Source organism: Rhamphochromis sp. 'chilingali', assembly GCF_963969265.1.
Source record: "Rhamphochromis sp. 'chilingali' genome assembly, chromosome: 19".
Classification (NCBI taxonomy): domain Eukaryota; kingdom Metazoa; phylum Chordata; class Actinopteri; order Cichliformes; family Cichlidae; genus Rhamphochromis; species Rhamphochromis sp. 'chilingali'.
In genome coordinates, this window is record NC_137946.1 from 256,105 (window position 1) to 277,996 (window position 21,892).

The 21,892-nt window shown below is 42.2% G+C and overlaps 1 protein-coding gene across 1 annotated transcript in view; it reads right to left on the reverse strand.

Moving 5' to 3' along the window:
* Positions 1-21,892, reverse strand: part of LOC308387529 (CXADR-like membrane protein) — a gene marked incomplete at its 5' end in the record, with an annotated part of 116,014 nt that overhangs the window by 46,711 nt on the left and 47,411 nt on the right.

Here is a 21,892-nt window from a genome sequence, read left to right on the forward strand (position 1 = left end):
CTCAGCTGTTTCTCTTTCCCTCTTTCTTTCTCCCCTTCTTTCCCCCAGTCAAGTCTGTCCCGTATTCAGTAAGTGAAAATAAAATAAACAATAAAAGGTGAATCAAATGGACCATTACCGCAAGGCTGGGATGGTCAATTTGGTAAAGTAAATCCGTTGGGCATCTTTCTTTGCCTTTAGACAACAATTCTGATGGCAAAAGAGCCAAACGGGACAGGCAAAAAAAAAAAAAAAAATGTAATGGATACAATTGCTCCCATTAAGGTGAAGGTTATCTCTGGAAGGAAAAAGTCTCCATGGAGAAACTCCACACTAGTGAAAAATGAAAAAAGAGAGTGTAGGAAAGCTGAGCGCAGATGGAGAAAAACAAACCTCCAGGTTCACTATGACATCTATAAAGAGAAACTTCACAATTATAATTTACAACTGAGGAGTGCAAGGAGGTCCTACTTCTCTGACATCATCACTAAAAACAGCCATAATGCTCGGGTCTTATTTTCTACAGTTGACAGGCTAACAAACCCTCCTGTGTCAGTGGCAGCTGAACTTCATTCGACCATGGCCTGCAATGACTTTGCCAAATTCTTCACTGAAAAAATCCAAAAAATTAGACAAGCAATTGGTACATCAACAGCAGATCCAGAATATGTACTGTGTCTACCGAAAAACTGTTTAAACACCATGAAACAGTTTCACCCTATTAACAGCAAAGACCTGGAGGACATCTTAGGTCACCTGAACTCCTCCTCCTGCTGTTTAGATGTCCTGCCAACAAGTTTTTTCAAAAAGGTCTCAAAGACTTTGGAGTCAGACCTGTTACAGATCGTCAACTTTTCTTTATTATCAGGTGTGTTTCCAGAATCACTAAAAACTGCTGTAATCAAACCTATACTGAAAAAGGACAATCTTGACAAGACACAAATGAACAACTACAGGCCGATCTCAAATCTCCCGTTTTTAAGTAAGATCATTGAAAAAGCAGTTTCTCAACAGCTCAGTTACTTCTTAAAACAGAATAATTGCTACGATGCCTTCCAGTCAGGTTTTAGACAGAACCACAGCACTGAAACCGCTCTGACCAAAGTGTTTAATGACATATGTCTGAATACAGACAGTGGAAAAATGTCAGTCCTAGTTTTACTGGATCTCAGTGCAGCATTTGATACAGTTGACCACAACATATTACTCAAACGACTGGAGAACTGGACAGGTCTTTCAGGAACTGTACTAAACTGGTTCAAAACATACTTAGAAAACAGGAAATACTTTGTATCAATAGGTAACTTCACATCTGAGCAGACAAGTATCACATGTGGAGTTCCCCAAGGTTCCATCTTGGGACCCCCTCTGTTTAACATTTACATGCTCCCACTGGCACAGATTATAAAGAACAACAAAATAAACTACCACAGCTATGCAGATGACACACAAATATATATCACAATGTCACCAGGAGCCCGAGGCCCTGTACAGGCTCTTGGTAAATGCATTGAGGAAATCAATGACTGGTTGTGCCACAATTTTCTCCAGCTAAACAAAAACAAAACTGAGGTAATAGTCTTTGGCGCCAAAGAAAAACAATTACAGGTCACCAGAGAACTTCAATCTATACACCTAAAAACCACAAACCAGGCGAGAAATTTGGGTATAGTGATGGATGCAGACCTAAACTTAGAAAAACACATTAAGACAATAACAAAGTCAGCTTACTATCACCTCAAGAATATTTCAAGGATAAAAGATCTGATGTCTCAACAGGACCTGGAAAAACTAGTCCATGCATTCATCTTTAGTAGGCTTGATTACTGTAACAGCATCTTTACAGGTCTACCTAAAAAATCAGTCAGACAACTACAGCTCATTCAGAACTCTGCTGCTCGAGTCCTCACTAAGACCAAAAAAGTGGACCACATCAGTCCAGCTCTGAGGTCTTTACACTGGCTGCCTGTCCGTCAGAGGATAGACTTTAAAGTCCTGATGCTGGTCTATAAAGCTCTGAATGGTTTAGGACCAAAATACATCAGTGACCTCCTGACCCAGTATGAACCTTCCAGATCCCTCAGGTCATCTGGATCCGGTTTTTTATCAGTTCCCAGAGTCAGAACCAGACACGGAGAAGCTGCATTCAGCTTTTATGCTCCTTATATCTGGAACAAACTCCCAGAAAGCCTCAGATCAGCTGAAACACTCAGTTTATTTAAATCCAGGTTGAAGACTCACCTATTCTCAGCTGCATTTGAATAAAGCACCAAATCCACACTTTTAAGCTTAAATTTCAAAACTTACATTTAACTACTGATTTTATCTATCGTTCTGATTTTATCTGTTTTGATTTTATATACTGTTTTGTTTGTTTGTTTGTTTGTTTGTTTGCTTGTTTTAATCAATTGTAAATCATGCTTTTTATTTGTTTTTGTTTCTAATGTCTCTGTAAAGCACTTTGAATCACCTTGTTGTTGAATTGTGCTATACAAATAAACTTGCCTTGCCTTGCCTTACTGTCCTGCATAAAGATGAAGTGACTTCGTACAGCCCCAATTTGCAGAGGTTCAGCAGCAGAAGTCCTATTGTAAACATATCACGGCAGACCCGACGATGTTTGCATGAACACGCTTTTCAGCATCTCTTTATCGACCGCTTTTCACACACGGTTGCTGTACGCATACAGCTGGCTGTAGCTTTTCAGCTCACAGCCCGACACACACCAACAACAATACAACAGTATAGATAGCACAGACGTTAAGGCGGCGAGGCTTGATTGGGGGTGCCGCTCAGGTGCGTCCGCCTCCCCTGCAGCGGCGCTGCAGACGATGCCCCGCCACACACATTAACCTGGTAAAATACATATTTAGGGTCCAAGGACTTGCCTGTTAGGACTGAACAATGAGCTACCTGCCGGCTTTCGCAGCAAAGATCTCCTTCACATACTGCTACACTACGCTCGAAAGTGCATTATGGTACTGTGGATTTCTGATAAGGCCCCATCTGTCAACCAGTGGCTACAGTCTGTGATATGTATCATGCCAATGGAAGCCTTCTCTACAGCACTTAAGGACAAACCTTTCCTTTTCTATCGCATATGGGACCCTTTTTTGGCCCACTTGAACACTCCTTCTGCTCAGAGGTTGAAATCGGGCTTACGGGATTTAGCCTGGCAACAAAGGGACGATTGTTAACCTTTTTCATTGTTTATGAATATTGCTGTTGGCTTTCTCTTTCTGCCTCCCACGTCCTGCTATACATGTAGATGCATCTTTGTCCTGTGTGTATATGCTGGTGACTGCTGTTTCCCTGCTTTGCAATTAAAAGTTCAAAAAAAAAAAAAAAATACATATTTAGGCAGAATTTTGCAAATATCTATTTTTCATTTTTTAGCAGCATAGTGCTTTTTTTCCAATTATTTTTTAAAAGTCAGTTCAAGGCTCCAAAAGTCCAAAAGCGATATAAGGGGGGTGGCTCACAACAGTTTTTGTTTCCTTTTGTTATATTTCTTTAAGAGTTCAAAATGTGTTAATTACATAAATAAAATGTAATTTTCTCTGTAGCACTTCATGGATTTCATAAGCAACACACCTTAGTTGTTCACACAAAGCATAAACGTAAAAAACAATAGATGTCAAAAAATATTTGCAGCTCCCAGTGTTTTCTTTTGCATGGAAACTGGGTCCAAATGGCTCTTTGGGTCTTAAAGGTTGCTGACCCCTGTCCTATTGTCTCAATGTTATTGATATTTGGATGGACACACTGACCCTCACCTCAGATTCTGACAGTTAGTATGAGTTGAGGGTGCTGATTCGTTTAAACTAATATAATCGACGCGGCTTCATCCAGAAGGGCTCCCACGCTGTCATCGCTGTGGACCGGCTGTACGTGGACGGACAGCTCCACCGCGACCCCAACATCACTCCGTGGCTGTATTAACCTCACACCAGATAAGAATCAGCTGCACCATTTCCCTATCCACTCACACTAACTTGCATTAACATCTGTTTAACTTACCAGTATCAAATCGCATCTTAAAGTGTGATTTCATAGCAGAATTAACACCGTCACTCTCCGTCAGTGATTTAATTGGAATGTTTACGTTTTGTTTTGTTTTGTTTTTTCTTCTCGTTTTTTTTCCCTCTCTTTCCCCCCCTCTTGGTTTTATGCTGCTCACCCCTGTCCTTGGTTTCTTTCTTTATTCCTTTCACTGCCTCGATCACCTGCTTCGACACTCATCCACAAACATCCTTTATTTCGACACATACGCACCATGCGCTCAACGGCAGCACATTTACATCAGTCTGACAGCGCACACAGTCGTTTAGGATACACACACTTAAGCCAAGCCTACTCATATTAGTAACTATGCATACACAAAGTCAGACTCAGGGAGCATCTCGCCACACATTTTTTCTCTCTCTCCTTCTCTTTATTTATGAACAAGTGACATATTCTCTCCACCTGGCTAAGCGACGCACACAGCATACATCCCTAGTTATACACAAACATCTATGGGTACACTGAGGTTCATTACATGGAATATAAATGGAGCTGGCTCCAGAGTAAAGAGGTTAAAAATATTTAACCAACTCAAAAAACTACAGGCAGATGTTGTCCTTTTACAAGAGACCCACAGACCTCTTAGAGGTTCGAATGAACTTAAAACACCTGAGTTTCCCAATGTGTTCTCAGCTTGTTATAATTCTAGACAAAGGGGAGCAGCAATTTTAATACATAAAAATATTAATTTCACAGTACTCGATACAGTTATAGATCCAGAGGGCAGATTCTTAATCATTAAACTATCTATACGTGATAAAAAGCTATGTATTGCAAGTGTATATGGTCCAAATGTTGATGATCCCTCATTCTTTCACGGTTTTTTCAGTGCACTCTCTGAACACTTAGATGGCACACTTGTTCTTGGAGGTGACCTCAACCTTGGACTAAATGAAGACATGGATAGGCTCAATACAGCGGGAACTCAGCGTAATTGGCAGTCCACAAATATAATCAAACAGTATATGAGCGACTTTGGTCTTTGCGATGCATGGTGCTCCCTTCACCCCACCAGTAAGGAATATACTTTTTTCTCACATGTCCATCACTCCTACTCTCGTCTGGATTATTTTTTGGTCAGCAGCTCACTGCTGAACGACATTTCAGACACTGAGATTCATCCTATAGCTGTCAGCGATCATGGTCCTGTATCTTTAACACTAATGCACAAGAATAATACTACGCCAAGAAAAAACTGGAGATTTAATATATCACTACTTAAAGATGAAGACTTTATTAAATATTTTAAAAAAGAGTGGACTTCATATTTGGACTATAATGACACTCCCGAAACATCAGCTTCTGTTCTATGGGAAGCAGGGAAAGCTGTGATGAGAGGTAAAATAATTTCTTTCTCATCACATAAAAAGAAAAAAGAAAACAAAAATATTCAGGAATTAGAAAAAAACATCAAATCACTAGAAGAAGCCTACGCGTCCCACCAAGATCAGGAAACATTGAACAAAATACGCAAAACAAAACTAGAATTAAATGAGATAATTGATAAAAAAAAAAACAAAATTCTTAGTACAAAGACTACGCCTACAAAATTATGAACATGGTAATAAATCCGGTCAATTTCTAGCAAACCAGCTAAAAATAAAGAAAGAAAAAACAACTATATGTGCTGTTCAAGATTCATCTGGGAACACATTATATGAACCGATACAAATAAACATCATTTTCAGGGATTTCTATAAAACGTTGTATTCACCACAAATAAACCCATCTAAAAAAGAAATTGATCAGTTTTTGGACAACATAACTCTTCCAAAATTATTGGACACTCAAGCAATGGCACTGGATTCACCACTGACACCAGGTGAACTCCAGGAAGCCCTGATAAGTATGCCCAATAATAAGGCTCCAGGTCCAGACGGCTTTCCTGCAGAATTCTACAAAGAATTCTGGTCGATTCTGTTCCGTTATTTGAGGTTATGGATGTTATTTGACTGGAGGCATAACTCACAGACACACGAGACGCGCCATTACTCCATGAGTGTCCTTTATTATTTTCCATCCCCCCCTACAACAACAACCCAGCAGAAACGTTCCTACCACTTAACATTTACCTGATACTACATCCCCCCTACTAAATAGGATGTGATGCTGGAATATAACCAAGAAAACAGATTAGACCCGCACGCTTTAAAGTATACTATTACTATGTCCTTGTGCTTTATCTGGTAACAGCTTGTTTACTGAACTCGCTTGGTTTCAAACCAGACTACTCAGAATGTCCAAAAATAAACTCTCAAAGTATACAACTCTGAACACTAAGCATAAGTGCACATTTCTGAACTATTCAGTGCAGCTACAAACAACATGTTTAAACAGTGCAACCATTTGCTTTATTTCTCATTGTCTCTATGAGGGATGGGGTAGACTACCCAGCCCTCAGCCTGAGTGTGGGGATTATTCTGCCCCAGTGCTCACTCAGTTCCAAGCCCTATGAGCAAACATAGTCTTTTAGGTATGCTGGAGGCCTCCTAGACCTGGGTTGGATTTGGCTCCCAGCTTCAGGAGTCTGCTGGCTGGCCTCCTGTGAGATAGTGTCTGGAACCGACACAATCTGTGCAGCTGGAACAGAGTTCTCAGGTGAAGCCTCTGGTGGATCGCCAGAAATCTCTGGTGCCCCAGGTGTCCATGTAAGATGGTAACGGTTTCTTCTCAGCGTGCCCTTTGCTGTCTTGATGATGTAGGACCTCGGTGAGCCTGCCATGGACACGACTGTCCCTCTAGTATCCATGTCTGAGACCCACACTTTGTCTCCAGGATTGAGCTGTAGCATATCATGTGCTCTGTGTCTGCGGTTGTAGTTTTGTCTTTGCTTTTGTCTGTACGATTGTTCTATAGCTTTGAGCTTGTCTGTGTCCGTACCTCTTGGATGTAGCTGTGATGGGATGACAGGAATAGTTGTCCTTATCCGTCTACCCATGAGAAGCTCCGTTGGGCTGTAGCCATTTGCCAATGGAGTGGCCCGGTATGCCATAAGGGCGAGATAGGGATCGCCAGACTTTTTAAGAAGACTTTTGATGGTCCTGACTGCCCTCTCGGCCTCCCCATTGCTCTGAGGGAAGTGGGGACTGGATGTCTCATGGCTAAAACCCCATTCTTGTGCAAATCTTTTGAAGGAATCAGACGAAAACTGAGGTCCATTATCAGAGCGAACCCGCTCTGGTATGCCATGACGTGCAAAGATTGATTTACAGTGCTCGATCACTGCCTCTGATGTTGTAGATGTCAGTTTGGCAACTTCGAAGAATCTGGAAAAGTAATCCACAATGACCAGGTACTGTTTATTCTCTATCTGGAACAGATCAGTTCCCACCATGGCCCACGGTCTTTGTGGGAACTCGGTAGGTAGCATGGTTTCTTTGTGGTTAGTCCGCTCACGGCAGCAAGTGTCACAGGTCCCAATCACTTTTATCAGCTCACTGCTCAGGCCTGGCCACCAAACAGATTGTTTAGCTCTCTCTCTGCATTTCGTTATTCCTAGGTGTCCCTCATGTAGTTTAGACAGAATGTCTGCTCTGAGCGATGTGGGAATCACTATTCTGCTCCCATAAAGAAGCAAACCATTGTGGACTGTGAGGTCACCTGAAAATGGCAGATAAGGCTGGAAAACCCTTCCGATGGAGTACTTATCTGGCCATCCTTCCACACAGAACTTCTTCAGCTGGCTTAGAATGCTGTCATTGTCCTGATGTGTCTGGATTTCTCTGAGTCGTGGCTCTGTGGCTGGCAGGCTTGCTATGACGGACTCCACATACAAGTTGATTTCTTCCTCCGGCAAACCCTCAGTTGTGTCACATACAGGAGCTCTGGACAGTACATCTGCTGTTGCAATGTCTCTACCAGGAACATGAGATATGGTATAAGAGAACCTCATCAATCGCATGCGTAGACGTTGTATACGAGGTGGAAGCTCGTCCAGGCCCTTGGAGCCAAGCAACGAGACCAGAGGTTTGTGGTCTGTTTCAATGTGGAATGTTTTCCCAATTAGGAACTCTGCAAACCTCTCACAGGCCCATGTTGAAGCGAGGGCCTCCTTCTCAATTTGAGCATATCGCTGCTCTGTCGCGCTGAGAGCTTTTGAAGCGTATGCTACTGGTTTCCACCCTAGATCGGCGTGCCGCTGGAGAAGCACTGCTCCCAAGCCATACGAAGATGAATCAGCTGATACGCACGTTTCAGCATTTGGATCATACAGAGCAAGCCCTGGGGGTGTTGTCAGTTCTTTTTTGATGCCGTCGAAAGCCTGCTGCTGCTGTGGCCCCCATGACCACAGGTTGGACTTCTTCAGTAGATCTCTTAGGGGGCGCGTTTTTTCCGCCAGGTGAGGAAGAAACTTTCCTAGGTGATTCACCATGCCCAGGAAGCGTCTCACCTCACTTATGTTGCTGGGCTCATCCATGGAACTCACGGCATGCGTCTTGTCAGGATCTGCGCTAACCCCCGATGCCTCAATGACCTGCCCCAGGAACTTTATCCTGTTCTTGGAGAACTCACACTTGTCGTTCAATGTTACTCCAGCCTCCTGCAGTCGAACCAGTGCTTTTCGAAGTCTCTCATCATGCTCTGCTTGTGACGTCCCCCAGATGAGCACATCATCCATCTGGCAGAGGACTCCTTCTAAACCCTCAAGAATGCGTGCCATCCGTTTCTGGAAGTGTTCTGGGGCTGATGAGATTCCAAAGCACAGACGATTGTAACAATACCGACCAAAAGGTGTAATAAAGGTCGTGAGCAAAGAAGAGTCCCTGGATAAGGGAATCTGCCAAAATCCTGCATTGGCATCCAGCTTTGAAAACACTTTTGCTCCTGCAAGCTGTCCTAGTGTGTGTTCTACTGAAGGGAGTGGATGCTTCTCTCTCATGACATATTTGTTTAGTTCAGTGAGATCGCTGCATATTCTCACTTTGCCTGTGCGCTTAGGAACCACCACCATAGGCGCGCACCAATCAGTGGGCTCCTCCACCTTGGAAATGACACCCTGCTGCTCCATCCTGTTCAGCTCTTCTTTAACCTTTGGTAAGAGTGGAAGAGAGATTCGCCTAGGGGTCGAGAGGGAAAACGGCTGTGCCTCTGGTTTCAGAACAATATTGTACTCCCCCTCCATTTTGCCTAAGCCGTTGAAAAGCTTGGGAAATTCTTGTTTGACAGCGTCAATAGAGTCTAAGCTAATATGATTAACTCTAGCAACCAGCTGTAGTGCCACTGCAGCATGCCCGCTCAGCAGCGGTGTGCATAAACCCTTTACGACATAAATGTCTTCTTTGGTTTTGTGGTTGTTCTTGCTGAGAGTGGCTGTGAACATGCCTTTTACCTTCAGACGTGTTCCTCCTGGGCCCTGCAGAACCCTTTTGGGCTTATCCAATCTCCCCAACTGATGCTGTGTGTAGAAAGTCTCTGGGACTGCTGTGACATCCGCTCCGGTGTCGATTTTAAAGAATGTGTTGCATTTGTCCACATGTATCTCTGTTACCCATGGACTCTCTTTGGTGTCCGCAGAGAGGGAACCCAAGAAAGCGACCTCATCATCTGTATCGCTGTTCTCTGAAACTGTTGCAGCATTGACTTCACACAGTTTTTTGTTTCTGCACATCCTGGCAAAATGTCCTTTTTTCTTACAGTAATTACATGCGGCTTCCCTCGCAGGGCATTGTTGAAGATTGTGACCTTTTATGTCTCCACATCTTCTGCATTGTGTCTTTTTTTCTTTCTGTGTTTTGGCGGTTTGTTTATGTAGCGGTGTCAGCTGCTTGGGACGTGCCCCTTCTTGCCGTTTAGCATGGACGCGGTTCAGTTGTGAGTTGGTAATATCCATTTTAAAGTTAGTGCTTAGCATCTCTTGTTGCTTCTTTACAAGCTCACTTTGTCGGGCTCTGTTAAGCGCTTTCTCTAGCGTTAGTTCTGGATCCATTTGTAGCTGTTCTGACAATCGTTTGTCTTTCAGACCCACGACAAATCTGTCTCGCACCATTTCGTCATGCAAAGTCCCGTATCCACAATGTTCTGCCAGACAATGCAGTGCAGTATGGAAGTTGTCAACTGACTCACCCGTCTCTTGTTGGCGCTGGTTAAACTTCGCTCGCTCAAATATGATGTTTCTTCGGGCTACGAAGTGAGCATCCAACCTCCTTTTAACGGTCTCATAATCGCTCGCCTCTTCGGGAGTCAGGTGCAGGGATACCAATATGTCCTCTGCCTCCTCGCCCATAGTGTAGATAAGGGCGTTCACTTGATTTTCGTCCGCTTGCGTCTCCAATCCAGACGCGATGCGAAATCTGTCAAAACGCTTTATCCATTTGGTCCAGTCGTCGGACCTAAAAGTGAACTTCTCCGGCGGGGTGACTTGAAACTGACTCATGACGCCACGTCTCTTTTCGCGCAGCTCCTCTATGGCCGACCTTTAACCTGGCACCGACGCCGAAACCTTTCACTTATGCCCAACTAACGTTTCCAATTGTCTTCTGACACCATGTTCCGTTATTTGAGGTTATGGATGTTATTTGACTGGAGGCATAACTCACAGACACACGAGACGCGCCATTACTCCATGAGTGTCCTTTATTATTTTCCATCCCCCCCTACAACAACAACCCAGCAGAAACGTTCCTACCACTTAACATTTACCTGATACTACAGATTCTAGCACCATTTTTTTTGCAGAACGTTGTTGGAAATTAAAGAAAAGGGCAGACTTCCATCAAATATGAATTCTGCAAACATTAATCTCCTGCTAAAACCAGGCAAAGACCCTGTATATCCCTCAAGCTATCGTCCAATATCCCTTATAAATGTAGACCTTAAAATAATCTGCAAAGCTCTCTCAAAGAGACTGGAGAAAATAACCCCCCTCTTAATTCATCCTGACCAAACTGGTTTCATAAAAGGTAGGCACTCATCAACAAATACACGTAGATTACTTAATTTGATAGACTACTCATACAGTAAAGACCTAGAAACTACAATATTCTCTTTAGACGCAGAAAAAGCATTTGACAGAGTTAACTGGAAATTTCTATTTGCAACTTTACACAAATTTGGTTTTGGATCCTCTTTCATAAACTGGTTAAAAATATTATATAATTCCCCAACAGCTTGTGTCAGAACAAATGACCAGACATCCTCCAGCTTCTGTCTCTTGAGGGGCACCAGGCAGGGATGCCCACTCTCCCCTTCACTGTTTGCAATTTTTATTGAACCACTAGCAGCAGCAATTAGACAGAATTCAGTAATTAAGGGCATAAAATGCAAGAACGTGGAACATAAAATCAGCCTTTATGCGGATGATGTGTTACTCTTTCTCCAAAATTCACAAACCAATATCTCTGGGGTGATTGAATTGATAAACTCTTTTGCAAGAATATCAGATTACTCAATTAACTGGTCAAAATCTACAGTTCTACCGATTAATTGCTCCCTCCATAATTCCTCTTCTACACCACTGCAATCGGGAAATATAAAATATTTAGGTATTAATGTTTCTCCCAAGCTTGCAGATCTAACTAAATTAAACCATATCCCACTTTTAAAGAAGGTAGAAGATGATCTGGCTAGATGGAAATGTCTACCCATATCACTCATGGGAAGGGTTGCCGCTATAAAAATGATGGTCTTACCAAAAATAAATTATTTATTCTCAATGATCCCAACTAAACCGCCACAAGATTGGTTCAGATCTCTAGATTCATGTATGTCCAAATTCCTTTGGAAAAATAAACCCCCACGTATAAGCTTAAAAACACTACAAAAGACCAAGGATAAAGGAGGACTAGAACTGCCTAACTTTCAGCACTACTTCTTAGCCAACAGGCTTCAGTTTATCTCAGGATGGCTAAAACATACCCTCTTAGATGAACCTTGGCTAGATGTAGAACAAGCACTCTGCAATAATCTAGAGATCTCAGACCTACCATTTATCAGCTCAAACATCCAACGACATGAATGCTTTAAAAGCATCAACATCAGCGCTTCTCTGACAGCATGGTGGGAGTTTCTAAAATTGACAGCGTCTTCATTAATCCCATGCAAAAAATAATAATAATAATAAACTAATATAATCATATTGCTGTAAGCAGGTTTCTGTAAGGCAGACTAAATCAATATGTTGATCAGCTACTTAATCATTTACTAACAGGGACTTTAGAGAGAGAGACCTAATGTTTAATCATACACGTTTAACTTTTTTACTCTTTGGTTCAGTTGACAGTGTTTGTTAAGTATGTGTATTAATTATTCTGTCTGTGACTTTTTCATAATTAATGTCTTATTTGCTGATTTTTGGTCTGGGTTTGGTGGTCTGGGAGCAGAGAGGTCTCTGTGGGGGTGGGGTCATGCTTTCCTGGGTTTAATAACTTTGGCCAGATTTGTAAAAATGAGAGCTGCTACTTCCAAAGTGGGACGGACCAGGTTTCCCCCAGAAGGTCCCACCTCCCACCATTTCCTCTTTTCTTTCTCTTGCCTGTCCTGCCTTGGACGTCGTCATACCATACCACATATAATGTAAAATCTGAAATAAATAAACAGCTAACAGATTCACAGGAACAAGAAGAGCCTATAGAGATTCTATATAGCTGTCATAAGTGCCAGACAGGGCAAGAAAAAAACAGACAGCGATTTAAGATGAATACAGTATGCTAAACATGGTAAACATGTTCTAATGACCTTTGACTTCTGGCATCACTGCCGATGGGAAATATCAGTAACAGTTTCAGGGCTTCTTTAGTGCCGCCTGCTCTGGCCCATGGAAGGCAATAAACAATGCTCGGTCATGTGTCTAGCATTATGCTTCTCACGATACAGTTGCCATGTTTTTTCTTGGTGTGTTGCTGTGTGGGGAAAATCAATTTAAAGTGTGCAGAGGCTGGTGGTGTACAAGGGGCTTCTATTTAGGGCTATGCTTCCTGCTCATAGTCACCCAGCTGGACTGATTTTCAACATCATTTGCTGGCTAATACAGCTAATAGTGGCTAAGCTACCTTCACTCACTCTGACTACAGCAGCCTGGTGGAGGCCAGGGCCAATGGTGTGGAGCTGGTTCTCTAATTCATTCATCCTGGTACCCAGAGCTGCAAACTGGCTAAATTTCTTACAAGTATCGTTATTATTAAAGGAGGCGGTGGATTAACTAAACTTTAGTGATGGGATTTCCGACTCTTTTTAGGGTTAGAACCGGCTCTTTCGGCTCCCAACCGGCTCTTCAGGTTATTTTGTTGCTTTAATTAATTTATTATTTACAACAATATAAAATTCTGCACAAAAGGAATTAGTAATGTAAAAAAAAAACGTGGTTTTATTTACATATGTTTATATATAAATATATACAGTGGCCCGTAGAGACAAAGGACATACAAACTCCAAAACACATTTCTAGCGTTAACTGAACTTCAAAAACAGCTACCTAGATCACTTAAATTACACAATTGAAAGCATATGTGTATTGTTTGTGTATTTATACACAAGCACTCATGTATATTCAAATAATTTAAAAAAATGTTCATTTACCTGTTACTACCACACACCAAATCCGGTCGTTGGTACTTCCTGGCTTGTGTAGCCACTAGGTAACAAAGCTCAACACTGCCCCCTAGCATCCTGGAGCACTTCTGTTGTGTTTTGTATGTGTTTTGGAGTTTTTACGTGCTATGGACTTTTTACGTGTTTTGAAGTTTGTATGTGCTTTGTCTCTAGGGGCCACCGTAAATACAGGGAGTGCAGAATTATTAGGCAAATGAGTATTTTGTCCACATCATCCTCTTCATGCATGTTGTCCTACTCCAAGCTGTATAGGCTCGAAAGCCTACTACCAATTAAGCATATTAGGTGATGTGCATCTCTGTAATGAGAAGGGGTGTGGTCTAATGACATCAACACCCTATATCAGGTGTGCATAATTATTAGGCAACGTCCTTTCCTTTGGCAAAATGGGTCAAAAGAAGGACTTGACAGGCTCAGAAAAGTCAAAAATAGTGAGATATCTTGCAGAGGGATGCAGCAGTCTCAAAATTGCAAAGCGTCTGAAGCGTGATCATCGAACAATCAAGTGTTTCATTCAAAATAGTCAACAGGGTCGCAAGAAGCGTGTGGAAAAACCAAGGCGCAAAATAACTGCCCATGAACTGAGAAAAGTCAAGCGTGCAGCTGCCAAGATGCCACTTGCCACCAGTTTGGCCATATTTCAGAGCTGCAACATCACTGGAGTGCCCAAAAGCACAAGGTGTGCAATACTCAGAGACATGGCCAAGGTAAGAAAGGCTGAAAAACGACCACCACTGAACAAGACACACAAGCTGAAACGTCAAGACTGGGCCAAGAAATATCTCAAGACTGGTTTTTCTGAGGTTTTATGGACTGATGAAATGAGAGTGAGTCTTGATGGGCCAGATGGATGGGCCCGTGGCTGGATTGGTAAAGGGCAGAGAGCTCCAGTCCGACTCAGACGCCAGCAAGGTGGAGGTGGAGTACTGGTTTGGGCTGGTATCATCAAAGATGAGCTTGTGGGGCCTTTTCGGGTTGAGGATGAAGTCAAGCTCAACTCCCAGTCCTACTGCCAGTTTCTGGAAGACACCTTCTTCAAGCAGTGGTACAGGAAGAAGTCTGCATCCTTCAAGAAAAACATGATTTTCATGCAGGACAATGCTCCATCACACGCGTCCAAGTACTCCACAGCGTGGCTGCAAGAAAGGGTATAAAAGAAGAAAAACTAATGACATGGCCACCTTGTTCACCTGATCTGAACCCCATTGAGAACCTGTGGTCCATCATCAAATGTGAGATTTACAAGGAGGGAAAACAGTACACCTCTCTGAACAGTGTCTGGGAGGCTGTGGTTGCTGCTGCACGCAATGTTGATGGTGAACAGATCAAAACACTGACAGAATCCATGGATGGCAGGCTTTTGAGTGTCCTTGCAAAGAAAGGTGGCTATATTGGTCGCTGATTTGTTTTTGTTTTGTTTTTGAATGTCAGAAATGTATATTTGTGAATGTGGAGATGTTATATTGGTGTCACTGGTAAAAATGAATAATTGAAATGGGTATATATTTGTTTTTTGTTAAGTTGCCTAATAATTATGCACAGTAATAGTCACCTGCACACACAGATATCCCCCTAAAATAGCTCAAACTAAAAACAAACTAAAAACTACTTCCACAAACATTCAGCTTTGATATTAATGAGTTTTTTGGGTTCATTGAGAACATGGTTGTTGTTCAATAATAAAATTATTCCTCAAAAATACAACTTGCCTAATAATTCTGCACTCCCTGTATACTTTTATTTATTCACTCCACATAAAATGTAATAAATAAATCATATAATACAAAAACCAACTATTCACATTTCAACTTTTAACTATTTAAATTTTCAGCTTTTTCCTTTTAAACAAATTAAAAGTAAAACAACACAAAACACTGCAAACCACAACACAATTAAATATAAATATGAAAAAATATGAAAACAAAAAGAAGATGCACATTCTCTGTCATATGGGCCTGCATGAATAAACTTTCTGTATCCGTTATCATCCGCAACTGAAAATAGTTGTGGATGATTACTATACCTTTCTAATGTGACGTTGTTGTCCCTGGCTCTCTTTCTCTGTCTCTCCCTCCCGCTCTGTTCCTGTGCTACTGAGAGTGTAACTACCGCCCCTCCCCCCTCTTCCCAGCGCAAAGCACAAGGAGAAAAAGCGGAAAAAAAGTGCGAGAGAGAGGGTGAGAGAAAGGGAAAAAAAACACGTCGTTCACTTCAAAGAGTCAAATTCGTAGACTCCCCCGAATGCAGCCGACAAATGCGTCCTCCTTTTTCCCGAATTTGAAGGATGGGTCGGGTGTATCCTTTGTGGCCCACCATATCCCAGAATGCATAGCACGGCCCAGCCAATTCCAGTTTTCAACAATGGTGGCTACTAAGTTTTAACTCTCTGGTGTCGACAGACGTGCCGGCGCATCAAAATCACATGACCAATTTAAGATGACACAGCTACAATATGCAGCGACTCAGAGTCTCCATTTCAACTTGGGTCGAAAGTGCGGACTTCAAACTATATACCAGTTTTGTGAATTGTGTCGATGGGCCACGTAAAACCAGAGTTTTGATAAAAACGTTTTAGAAATGTACAATTTCTATTTGCATTTCAAGTTATGAAAATGATTCGTTAAACATGTTTGTGGGTTTTACAGTAAAAAAAATATAACTTTTTCCTACTCAGATTTTTTATTTTTTGTCTGAATTTAGATCAATTGTGCTAATATAGTATGCCAAAATGAAAAAAAAAACTCAAATTTCAAATATTTGAGGTTGTGCTGAAAATAATGACACCAAACAAGGCAAGATAAACAGTTTTTAAAGGGGAAATATAGAATATAAAATCAAAAATAGTCAAAAACGGCCAATTACACCCTGGACCCCAGAGGGTTAATATTACTCTTTTTACTCTTTCTGGGTCACAAAATACACTTTCAACATATTTTCAGGTGAGAAAGTAGCTGTGTAAACTTCAAATATCTGCTCGGTTTATCAAGACATCACATATTTGCAAAAGTGCTCCGACGTTTTCAGAGACGTCTGTTACCCACCAGCTCGATAGCTAGCCGGGAGCTCGAGGGTCACTAGAGCCGGCGAGAACTCCCGGCGGATCATTTTCAGATCACCGTGGTCTTGCACTACTCAGGTTAAACGTGATATATAAGTCACTTAGATAACCTAAAAATGTTATTGTTTGGCTTTTTTCAGTGTTTTATTTGTTCCTGAGTAAATCGGTTTGGCTGAGATTAAAGTTCTTAGATTAGATTAGATAAAATAAAACTTTATTAATCCACGTCAAACAGAAAACTGATTAAACAGAAGTGTGAGATGGTCGAGAATTTACACCAGTGTCCTGTTATATTTTAGATAGCAAGGAGCAGACGGACGAGTTTATTAAACTCCACCGAGACAGAGGTGATGCAAATCTGAAGGCTAGACCGTCCAGTTTCACAGCCGCTCGCTTCCTGTCTACCTGACCTTCTGAGGACCCAGCCCACGTAGACCGTGAAGGACGGGTCCTCAGGAGGATTCAGCCTATGAATTTGGACACCCCTAACACGTCTTGAAGTTCTCCAGAGGCCTGGTAATGAACTAATCATGTGATTCAGGTGTGCTGACCCAGGGTGAGGTCTAAAAACCTGCAGGACACCGGCCCCCGAGGCCTGGAGTTAGACACCCCTGGCATGAAGTCTGTCGGAGAAGGTCTTCATTTTCAGATGTTTGTGTTTGTTACTGCTGTGATGACAAAGCAGCCTTTTATGCCCCATTCTTTTACACAGCCTCAACATGAGAAACAGGTTGGGAGGGTAGCATTTAATAACAAATGTTCCCTTTGTGCAAGTATCAGGCCATTTCCCCAATTTCCATGAAACAAACTGGCCTAAATAAACCTAATGTAAGGCGATATCCTTACACATTTAGACAATATATCTTATTTAGATGATATATGGTACCTAGTACTGCATATCATGTATTATATACAACACTGGAAACTCAGGAAACACTGGGGACTTTTTGCACTTCCTCTTGTTTTGAAAGGACTTGTGTCCTAAATGCCAAACTTTACCACAAACAACCCTAAAGTATGTAGCAAGAACAGACATACAGCTGGTGAGGATGTACATGTCTGACATGGGGTGTGTAAAACAAGAGCAAAACTAAACGTTAGTTGGGCTTTTGTAATGTACCTGAATGAAAAGACACTGCGATTTAAAAGTACACAAAGTAAAAATGCTGTCATGAGTCATGGAAGTAATGGGAAAAAAGCCATTCTATATGACAATAACCTCTACACTATAACAATGCAAACCCTCTGCACTAAATGAATAGGAACAACACCTGCAAATGAAGGCGTCTTTATTAATGCTATAGCTGCATGTGGAATGAAAACTAAACTGTGGCTATTTACTGATACCACCAGTGTCAACTTCACACAGCATGTGATTTCTGCCAGAATGTAAATAAACCACTCACCATCTTAATCAAGCACTTGAAATATGACACAGAAAATGAACATTTAATGTTTAACAACTTGTTTATAATCTTTACGTGACTGTATTAATATGTAGTGTCATCTTCTCTGCTGAAGTTACTCCAAACAAGACAAGCCTCTCATTTTTCCCTAAGCACCTTGTGACCAGTTAGGTCTGTGATTCACAATTATGTTATTATTTACAATAATGCACTTTTTGGACGATCTTGTTAGTAGTGCTGCAGACCGCACTGGGTGCTGTGGCATCACAAAGCTCCAATTTAAAGCAGAGAACCCATAAGCCTGAAGTGAAGTGTACTTGCACTAATTAAAAATGATTTCAGTTGGACTGGAATGATTTAATTTATCACAACAAACCCACTATCTGTCAGCAAAAGAAGAAAAGGCCCACTGACAAAGAATTTTTCTGGGCCTCATAGTCCTTCAGTAAGCAGTAAGGACTTGATGAATTTCTGTACAGATAAATAAAACTCTCACAACCTTTAGATGAAACATGGGAACAAGATGCTGCAGGTGTAGCTAACTGTGAGCAGCATGGACAGCACTAAAATACAAAAGAAAGAAAGCAATATTGACAACAGACAGACATGTTAATAATGACACAAGGAACACTCTAGACTCAAGGGAAGCATATTATAGGACTCATTTTTTATTTTGCTCATGTGTCTGAATCAGGCATTGATGCCACACAGTCGCACCAGGTTAAGGATGTCTGTGCTGGTCTATATACGTGTAACTCATAATACTGCACCACGGTACTACTACCACAGTAGGTGAATGAATTGATGGGGTTCTCCTACAAAGGAAGTGGAACTATTTGTGAAATCAGCTGGGGTAGTCGTGCATTTTAATGCTAACCTACGTGTTTGCCCCACCTATTTCATCCGTGCTTTTATTATGTTTTGCAATCTCTCTGTTTATTGCCAACAATCCCATGCAAGATTGTAAGTGCAAAATACACTCAACAAAAATATAAACGCAACACCTTTGTTACTGCTCCCATTCCCCATGGGATGGACGTAGAGACCTAAAATTCATTCCAGATACACAATATAACCATCCCTCCCAAGCAGTGGTCACAAATCAGTCCAAATGTGTGGTAGTGGGCACATCTGCTATATTGAGATAATCCATCCCACCTCACAGGTGTGCCACATCAGGATGCTGATCTGACATCATGAGTAGTGCACAGGTGTACCTCAGACTGCCCACAACAAAAGGCCACCCTGGAATGTGCAGTTTTGTCTCACAGCAAAATGCCACAGATGCCACAAGCAATGAGGGAGCGTGCAATTGGCATGCTGACAGCAGGAATGTCAACCAGATCTGTCGCCCGTGCATTGAATGTTCATTTCTCAACCATAAGCCGTCTCCACAGGCGTTTCAGAGAATATGGCAGCACATCCAACCGGCCTCACAACCGCAGACCTCGTGTAACCACACCAGCCCAGGACCTCCACATCCAGCAGGTTCACCTCCAAGATCGTCTGAGACCAGCCACCCAGACACCTGCTGGAACAATTGGTTTGCACAACCAAACAATTTCTGCACAAACTGTCAGAAACCGTCTCAGGGACGCTCAACTGCATGCCCGTCGTCCTCATCGGGGTCTTGACCTGACTCCAGCTCGTCGCCGTAACAGACTTCTGTGGGCAAATGCTCACATTCGATGGCGTCTGGCACGTTGGAGAGGTGTGCGCTTCACGGATGAATCATGGTTCACATTGTTCAGGGCAGATGGCAGCTGAGAATGTCCCAGTTCTTGCATGGCCAGCATACTCACCGGACATGTCACCCATTGAGCATGTTCGGGATGTGCTTGACCGGCGTATACGACAGCGTGTACCAGTTCCCACGAATATCCAACAACCTCGAACAGCCATTGAAGTGGAGTGGACCAACATTCCACAGGCCACAATTGACAATCTGATAGACTCCATGCGACGATGTGTTGCACTGCATGAGGCAAATGGTGGTCACACCAGATACTGACCGGTTCTGGGTCCCCAGACCCCCAATAGCGCAAAAAACTGCACATTCCAGGGTGGCCTTTTGTTGTGGGCAGTCTGAGGTACACCTGTGCACTACTCATGATGTCAGATCAGCATCCTGATGTGGCACACCTGTGAGGTGGGATGGATTATCTCAATATAGCAGATGTGCCCACTACCACACATTTGGACTGATTTGTGACCACTGTTTGGGAGGGATGGTTATATTGTGTATCTGGAATGAATTTTAGGTCTCTACGTCCATCCCATGGGGAATGGGAGCAGTAACAAAGGTGTTGCGTTTATATTTTTGTTCAGTGTATTTTAACTGTTCTAAACTGAAACAGCTTTAACATTTTCTCTGTACGGTAATAATTTTTCTTTTTGCAGAAGTATACTCATTTCTTCAATGAACACCACCATAACAGGTCACACACAACTTTTGTTGAACACAAACAAACCTGTCTGCATTTTTAAAACATTCATACTTATTGTGAACCACATTTTGGTACAGTGACAACAGGTGAGAATGAGAAACAGACTCAGTTTTAGTCAACTGTTTGGCTTCTTAAGAGGGGATAAACTGAAGAAGCTGGGATCAACTTTTTAAGGTTGATCCCAGCTTCTGCTGATAAAGGTCAGTCGCAGCAGCACCAGTAGGTGGAACGTGCTCGGGAACCTTTGCAGGACACACCCCACAGGACGGTTCATTTGGTATTCCTTTTCCTGCAAGACACAGTGTGTTTTTACAGTTGCATGAGTTAAAATTTACTTGGTGTAATCAACATAAATATAACTGCAAAAAATGTATTTAGTTTCATATATGATCTTGTCCTATTAGTCCAGTGCCCCTTCAGCTTATGTATCAGTTGATTAGATCTCGATGCAAATACTCAAAAACAAAAGGAAATATACATATAATAGCAAGATATAAGATAAGATAATTCTTTATTGTCATTGCACAGTCATACATAGTACAATAGTACAATGAAATTGGAAAACTGTCCTACGTCGGCACCACATATAACACGACACAATACGACACATCACAATGCAACACAAACAACACAGCACAGTATATTAACTTAGTAATAGAAAAGAAGAATACGTGTATTTGAATTGCACACTGTTATTATTACACATTAATTGTTATTGCACCTTGTTATAAATATAAATATTATTATTGTTACTGTTTTTACCGTTGTTACCTCCCCCCCAAAAAAGTCCAGGGAGGTATCCAGTCAGGTCAGCTGTTAGCATTGATCAGGGCTGTTGCCCTGTTGTAAAAGCTGTCCTTGAGTCTATTTGTTCGGGACCTCAGCAGCCTGAACCTCCTGCCAGACGGCAGCAGCTTAAACACCCGGTGTCCTGGGTGTGTGCAGTCCCGTAGGAAGCTGCGTGCCCTCTTGAGACAGCGAGTGCTGTACAGGTCCTTCAGGGAGGGAAGAGGATGTCCAACGATTTTTTGGGCCATATTGATGACCGTCTGGAGTGCCTTTCTGTGTGCTGTGGTGCAGCTGGAGAACCACACACAGATGCAATATGTCAGCACACTTTCAATGGAGCAGCGGTAGAAGACGGTCAGCAGCTCCTTCAGGTCCATTTTTCTGAGGATTCTCAGAAAGTGGAGACGCTGTTGGGCCTTCTTTCAAACCACAGAGGTGTTTGAGCTCCATTGGAGGTCTGTGTCTATGTGCACACCCAGGAACATGAAACTGGACACCCTTTCTACCCGCTCCCCGTTGATGCTGACAGGCTGCAGCTCAGACTTCCTTCTTCTGAAGTCACTACCAGTTCTCTTGTCTTGGTGGTACTGAGGTCCAGGTTG